Consider the following 8040-nt stretch of genomic DNA (forward strand, 5'->3'; position numbering starts at 1 on the left):
CTGAGGTATACTACTCTCAGGTTTGACCAAGAACACTAATTTATGCAGGATACACCCCATGCAGCCTACGCCTATACGGTAGGCATAGGGCCTGCACTTTGGCTCGTTTTTTGCAGGTTTACATGGTCCAATAATCACAAGATGACTGACATGTGGTAACAAAGGCAACAGTCACTGCTATTTGATTACTTCGCCTGTGATTGGCCATCACTGTGATACGATGGTCAAAAAAACCAATAGATCATGTAGATGACTGACATGTGGTAACAAAGGAACCAGTCACTGCAAGTTGATTAATTCCTGTATGACTGGCCATTCAATACATGCCTGTGATACACTATAGCCTTTTCAAAATGTAATACATGTTTGCTTGACTTCATTGACTATACCCGGGAACAATACACACAGTATATGCATTGGACCAGGGACTGTGTATGAAGGGACTCGAAACGGATTATAGATAGCTATTGTCAAGCTATTTTTATCAGGTTATCTTTTATGGCCTTCGATTACATGCGAGTTGCATCGAGGGCGTGATGTTTGTTTTCTTATTATTTACTCATGTTGCCCTATTCAAATATTTCTAAAGTTATGTCAAATAGAGTGCTTGCACGAATGGTCATTAGTTCAAATCATCCTCCAGACAAGCTCTATGAGCGTGTTTATAGTGGTGTACGGTATTTATACGGTATTTTTATACGCATATGGGATTAGGCTGGAATGTGACATATCCGTTATCTCGGCTGTTTATAGTGGCGACCAATAGCGCTATTCTGAATCCGAGGTGGTTGAACTCAGCGTGTTCGAGGTCACCGCAATGCAATGTGGGAGACACAAATATGGTGCTAGTTTCAAATAGTGTGCCGTCGAAACGATACCGGCTTACTTTTTAACATTATTGCTACAGTATCGTACCATATTTGTAGCTGATGTGTTATTACAGTGACAAATTTGAGCTCGGAGAGTTATATGACCCTACTCCACTTCCTTGAATAACGGTATCGTTAATCCTTGTCTGTTTATAGTGGCCGTATACGGAATGAATATACTGCAATATCCATCGATTTCGAAGGATATCAGTTCCGTATAATATGTGCGGCAAATAGCGCTATTGGTCTGTTTATAGTGGCGACCAATACCGTATAAGATGTACTTATACGCTAAATACCGGATAATCTGGCTCACTATAAACACGCTCCATAAGATATGCTAATGCATGGAGTACAAAGATTTACTTTGATCTATACCAGTTTACAGGTGATTGGTATTGTACTCCATGCATTTGCATATGTCTTCTGGAGCGTATCTGGAGGATGATTTGAACTTATGATCTTCCGTGCAAGCACCCTATTCAGTACGACAGCAACTTAGCTCACTTCCGGTAATTTTTACAGGCGTGACCTCTGCTGTTACGTAACGCAATGTTGAAAATCAGGTTGCAAATACGGTTTTTCAGAAAACATTAAAAAAAATGGAATACACGAGTCGTTTCTCCCTTCATTTCCATATTGAGCCCATAGATAAGATATGAAACATGAGTATAAGGCAAAGAATAACGTGTAAAAGTTGAATTATTGTGGAAAAAATGAATGCTTTTGGTGCGCGAAGTAGCCTAAAAAATTAGAGAAAATGCATGTCACGATAACAAAAATGGTTATATCTACAGCTTTGAGGAAACGCCGGTCTAATGCTTTTCTGTTATGATAAACATTAATTAACCACAGCTTGTTTTAAAATTTCAGCGAAAATGAGCGGTGGAATAATCTGGTCGTAGGTTGAAAAGTTGCGTTCTTTGAGTCCTCGTGTCGTAAGCGCACGTTGCAAGTGTCACGATGCTTCACGAAATGGATCCCAGCCGGCGCTGTCTATACATGTTATATTGATTAATATAGCAATTAAAAACGTCTATTGTTATATATTTTATAAATGCAAAATACTCTATTGTGTAACAAAATATTGTAGTCGTCAAAGAAGGTAGTATCATCTCATTTAACTGAAGTACAAGCAGTTTTGAAAAGATTGTTGTTGAGTGAGATCCTTGAACATGTTGAACGAGAAATAAGATAGCAAAAGAATACCCTTTGCCCGAACAAGTTGCGATGGCTTGTGGACAGAGCGAAGGTGTGCAGTGCGGAAGGTTGTGAGTTCGATTCCCGTGTTATTTTATCGATTATGTGGAATTTTTCAGTTCGTTTTTCTTTTCTTTTCTCCTTCCCTTTTGTCTTTAATAATATAGGCCTAATGAATGTCAGCTTGAAGGCCCACTTTTTCATAATTTATTTCAGTTCAGTTCAGTTTTATTTTCATCTCAACACACATACATATAAATAACATGATATAGAAAAAAACATTTTGTAATAAATTAGTAACAATGCAAAGCCAAATAATTTATAATTGAGATACCAATATTAATATTACAAAATAATATTTTAATAATGTGGTATGAGAGATGTGGATGCCACAGAAACGCATGTTTAAGCCTAATCCTACATTCGAGTTCATATCTTTTTTACAAAAAATGCATTTAAGTTCAGTAGCTTTCAATATGAAATAATCAAATAAAGCATGTCAAACTTAAGTAATTTTTAAAAGTTCAAGAATATATATATAGGCCTATCAAATAAAGGAACGTCAACACAGATTTTCACGATTTTTTAATTGGACTAGACTCCTCCCCTATCGGTAACATATTTTATGAGCTTTTATGCATACATATTAAATCATGAGATGCACGAATTTCAAACCTAATATTTTGGCATATTTGTAATTTTTACACAATGTCCAACTTACACCTCGGATTACACCTAATTGGAATCAGCCAAGTTCGTTGTCCAGATAGAGCAACTAACTTATTAAGACTAGTCCCCCATAGAACACCACAGTTAAGCGGTCAAGATATTAAGTGTTTTCTTTTCGTTTTTATCTCGCTACTTCTGCTTCAAATGTAACGTGAAAACCTTCCTGACAGTTATTTACTAATATTATAAATATTGTTATAATTTTTGGAATAACAAAACTTCAAATTTGCCCGAAATCGTATATTATCAGTACGACGGCAACTTCGTGACCTCTTTTGTTCGATAGAAAATTTTTACGGGTTGGTGAACACGGGTTACGTAACTAAATGTTGAAAATTTGGCCGGCAAACATGTTTTAGCGAAATAGCTCCAGAAATGGGAGACACGGGTCGTTTTTGCTTAAATTGTGTACCATGATCACGGATAAGATACCAAACATTTGTGCAAAGAACAAAAAACGAGTAAAAGTTGAATAATATTGAAAATAAAGAAGCTTGAACATGTCCAAAGTGGCCGGGAAAATGAGAAAAATTGCATGTCACGATCACCAAAATGGTTATATCTACAACTATGAGCAAACGCCGGTCTTATGCTTTTCTGTAATGATAGATATTAACTAACTTGAGCTTGTATTAAATTTTCAGCGAAAATGATTGGTGGAACAATCGAGTCGTAGGTTGGAAAGTTACTCTCAAAACGGCTTCCCCTCGCAATCGTGCGTGTCCCGTTAGTGACAAGTGTCACTAGCAAAATAGCAGCCGGCCTTGTCATTATATCGAATAATAATTCGTCAGAATCGTCCAGTTGACTCCAGTGATATTTCTTTATTCAAGTAAAATACTGCATTGACTTACAAAATATTGAAGTCAATATAAAAAGTAATATCACCTCATTTGACTGAACTTAAAAGCAGTTTTAAAAATATTATTGTTGATCGAGTCCCTGAATGAGAAATAAGATTGCAAAAGATACGAGTATGTTACAGCAGGTTGTGATGGTCTAGTGGTTGACGCCGTGGTTTTAAGTGCGAGAGGTTGAAGGTTCGAATCCTACAGCATTTCGATTTTTTTCTCTCTTGTTCTGTTAGGCCTATGGTGTAGGCCCGTCAGTATTATGATCAATTAAAAATATTTCTATGCAACACGTTTGCAATGTTTTTCTTTAGGCCTATGCGTAGGCCTACATATTAAAAAATAAGATAGCGTCAGCCATAATTTACGAATTTCAAACCTGATATTTTGGCATAATATTATTTGTAATTTTTACACCGTTCTTACACCATACCCAGACATACACATAATTGGAATCAGCGTTTCGTTGTCTAGAGTAACTTTAATTATCTTCAATAGAACACCACAAGCGGTCAAGATAAAAAAAAAATGCTTTCTTTCATTTTACCTCATTATTTCTGCTTCAAATGATCAGAAACCCTTACTAATATCATAAATATTTTCAACAAAAAAAAACCCGCTATGGTAGGGTTCGAACTTCCAACCTCACGCACTTCAGGCACGGACTTAGCCACTAGACCATCACAACCTGCTTACTTATTGTCGTACCTTTTGCAATGTTATTTCTAATTCAGTGTCTCGTTCAACAATAATCTTTTATAAACTGTTTGTAAGTTCAGTCAAATGGCTTGAAATTACGTTTTATATTGACTTCGATATTTTGTATGACAGGGCAGTATTTTGTATGAATAAATAAATATCACTGTAGTCAACTGGACGATCCTGACAATTATTAATCGATTATATGGACAAGGCCGGCTGTTAATTTTCCTGCTGACACTGGTCACTTATGGTCACGCACGATTGCGCGGGGAAGCCGTTTTGAAAGCAACTTTCCAACCTACGACTCGATTGTTCCACCAATCATTTTCGCTGAAAATTTAATACAAGCTCAAGTTAGCTAATATCTATCATTACAGAAAAGCATACGACCGGCGTTGGCGCATAGTTGCAGATATAACCATTTTGGTGATCGTGACATGCATTTTTTCTCATTTTTTAGGCTACTTCGCGCACAATAAACATTCATTTTCTCCACAATAATTGGACTTTTACACGTTACTGTTTGCCTTATACTCGTGTTTCATATCTTATCAATGGGCTCAATATGGAAATGAAGGAGAAACCACTCGTGTATTCCATTTTTTGATGTTTTCTGAAAAACTGTATTTGCCACCTGATTTACAACATTACGTTACGTAACAGCAAAGGTCACGCCGGTAAAAATTACCGGAAGTGAGCTAAGTTGCTGTCGTACTGTTATGGCTTTAATAAAAATATGAAAACTAGGATTTAAAAATATGAGTTAAAATCAAATCGAAAATCAAAGAGAGGTGCTTGCGGGGTTCGAACCAAGATCGAACTTCCAAATACATGTATTTACCACTAAGCCATACCAGAGATATGATTAATTCGGTGACAATAATAGCAATGTTATTCCCACTCAGTGGCTCACTCGTGTATTCTATTTCTGGAATGAATTAACTGACTTTTAAAATTGTTTGAACGTTGGGAGTATTATTTTCAAGTTAAATAACCAACAATGGACAATTGACAATGAAAGTTTCTTTGCAGGAAAAACATCGCCCGTACAATATATGGCGTGACAGTAGTCACGCACAAAGATAAACATTTCAACATGTTCAATATGCGACTAGAAATATAGGCCTACCCCAAGCTAAAGTGATGCAATTTTCAGGCAAGCTAACTTTAGTTATTCTGTAACATGACACCCATTTTTTATTCCGGCGCTTTTTCTTGCTGGATGATATGAACATTTTTGTGTTCGTGACATGCAATTTTTCTCATTTTCCGAGCTACTTTGGACATGTTCAAGCTTCTTTTTTCCCATTTAATTCAACTTTTAAACGTTATTTGTTGCTTTACACAAATGTTTGATATCTTATCTGTGGTCAGGGTACATAAATGGAGCAATATACGACCCGTGTCTTCCATTTCTGGAGCTATTTTGATCAAAAGCATTTGCCGGCTAAAAGTTCAACATTGCGTTACGTTGTGTATACATTTTTGGAATCCTCATGACCATACGAGTATTTTGATATATTACTTGGCATAGTTGGAGCACTCTGAAAATTTGACCCCATGTGACCTTGATTGACCCCTCCCCGGAATGCCCGGAAGTTTCAGGAGGTCAAGTAGAACCATGTGCTTCTTTTGTCCAATTTGCCATCAAGATTTCAAACGGAAACAGTTCAAACCCAGAGCACGATCATGTCAGAAATTTATATTTTGTTCTGGGCATTGACGTAGCGTCATAGGGGCATGGGGGGGGGGGGGAACGTGCCCGCACCCCCAATCGATTGCAAAATTGCCAAAAAATGGCTTGTGCCCCACAATCAGACCCGGTGCGCTCCCCCCCCCCCCAATCATGGTCGGTGCCCCCAATCAGATGACCCACGCTACGCCACTGGTTCTGGGACTGATTATTCGGACTACGATCAACGTATTATTCATGCTTGCTCAACTGAGGATAATTTGTAAACCAACAACCCGCATGGGACAATGGGTGGAAGCTGTTTCCAGTCCCTTCAACACAGTCCCTGGCATACGTATAGGTCCATAGTAAATTTGTCTGCTTTATCTGTTTTGTGCTGTTTAAGCAAATAGTTAAACATAATTTCCATAAAATGTAAGCTTTTACTGTCAGATATGTCCCCCTTTAATTTTTGAGCCGAACAATTGAGGTAAAGCAAAGAAAATTGGAATTTACTACTAGCGCCAATGAATGTTATACGATTGTAAAACGGTACGATACCCTGGGTGTGTGTCTGGGGGGGGTGCGTATGTGTGTCCTGGACGCTTTTTTTTTTCTGCAACTATAACGGGACGCAATACGATACCGGTATGTTATAAGAATCAAACTTACAAGAAAGATGGCTCTTGTCAAATTCTACAATTATGTCAGAGAAAATATGCATATTTGCATTAAATTTTGTAGTAATTGACATAATTGATTAATTAATAAATATTTTATTTAATGATTTACCATAATTCCAAACATGTCAAACAATATGTCAAATTAAAGCTAATGAAATGCTTTATATATTGGTCAGAGCACATTTTGCAGAATGCATTTAGTATTTTAGTTACATGATTCCAAACATTCTATTCCAATTTTTTGCTATACACGCATGGAAGCTGTACTTTTAAAATCCGCACCTAATCAATAATTTCACTCCATTGTCAAAATACTGTGCTCTCTGTAGCATTATGGAGTGACCAGGTCCTAGAGTGTGATGGTTTTGTAGCAGATGGCAGTGCTCATTCAAGCCTGTCAAGGTCAGTTAGCAGCCACTTGCTGAATGGATGGCCATTTTCAGCTGCCAATCACAGTAGAGGTTTGATAACATTTTGTTAAAAACCCAAATGTGATATAAGGACAAAGCTGTACATGTTGGTACTTAATTGTTTGGATTCTTATGTTGAAATTCCCTTGTATTAGTATTTTTATGTGTAGTGTATATTGTTCATAAATTATATAGCTTTGGGCATTTTTGCTCTGTTGCACTGTACCATTATGGAATTATTTTTATTTCGTATCTCAGGAGCATCTAGCTCACTTGGAAAGGCATCAGAATTTGGTACACGAGCGCTTCGAACTTTAAATCGGAAGGTGGTGAGTTCGAGCCTCATCACGGTCACATTAATTTTATAAACCAAATATTGTTCGAACTTTTCATATTTGTTTTTCTTTTATTGTTTCTTTTCTTTGACTTTTTTTTCTTGTTTTATTTAATTCTTTTCTTTATTTTTCTTTTATTCATATTGCCAGGGTAAGGAGAGGAGGGTACTGAAGTGGTTTTTCATCCGGACGATCGTAAAAATCATCAAAATTCAGATTTTGTACTAGACTGCGGAACTCAGTCTTCAATGATATAGTCAGTAATAATCTTTTGGTCATTATATGACTAACATCATTTGACGACTGAGTTCTTATTATACATCATCCGAAGAGCAGTTTCAGACAATTGCTTGGGATTGTTGGGGCAGAGGTTATCTTTTGAATTCTTTCATGACCACTGAAGCAGAGTCAAACCTGTCAAGGACACTCGGCGTGAATTGAACTGACCATGTCACTCGCAACAAAAGAATTTCAAAGGTCATAAAACATCAATTTGGTATCTTCTGCTAGTGGTTCAGCCGAAAGCCGAGTAGGCCTATTTAAGACAAAAATAATGCATTTACGTGTATCTGTAATTTATATACTGACA

The sequence above is a fragment of the Amphiura filiformis genome, chromosome 17, assembly GCF_039555335.1.
Source record: "Amphiura filiformis chromosome 17, Afil_fr2py, whole genome shotgun sequence".
In the NCBI taxonomy this organism is placed as follows: domain Eukaryota; kingdom Metazoa; phylum Echinodermata; class Ophiuroidea; order Amphilepidida; family Amphiuridae; genus Amphiura; species Amphiura filiformis.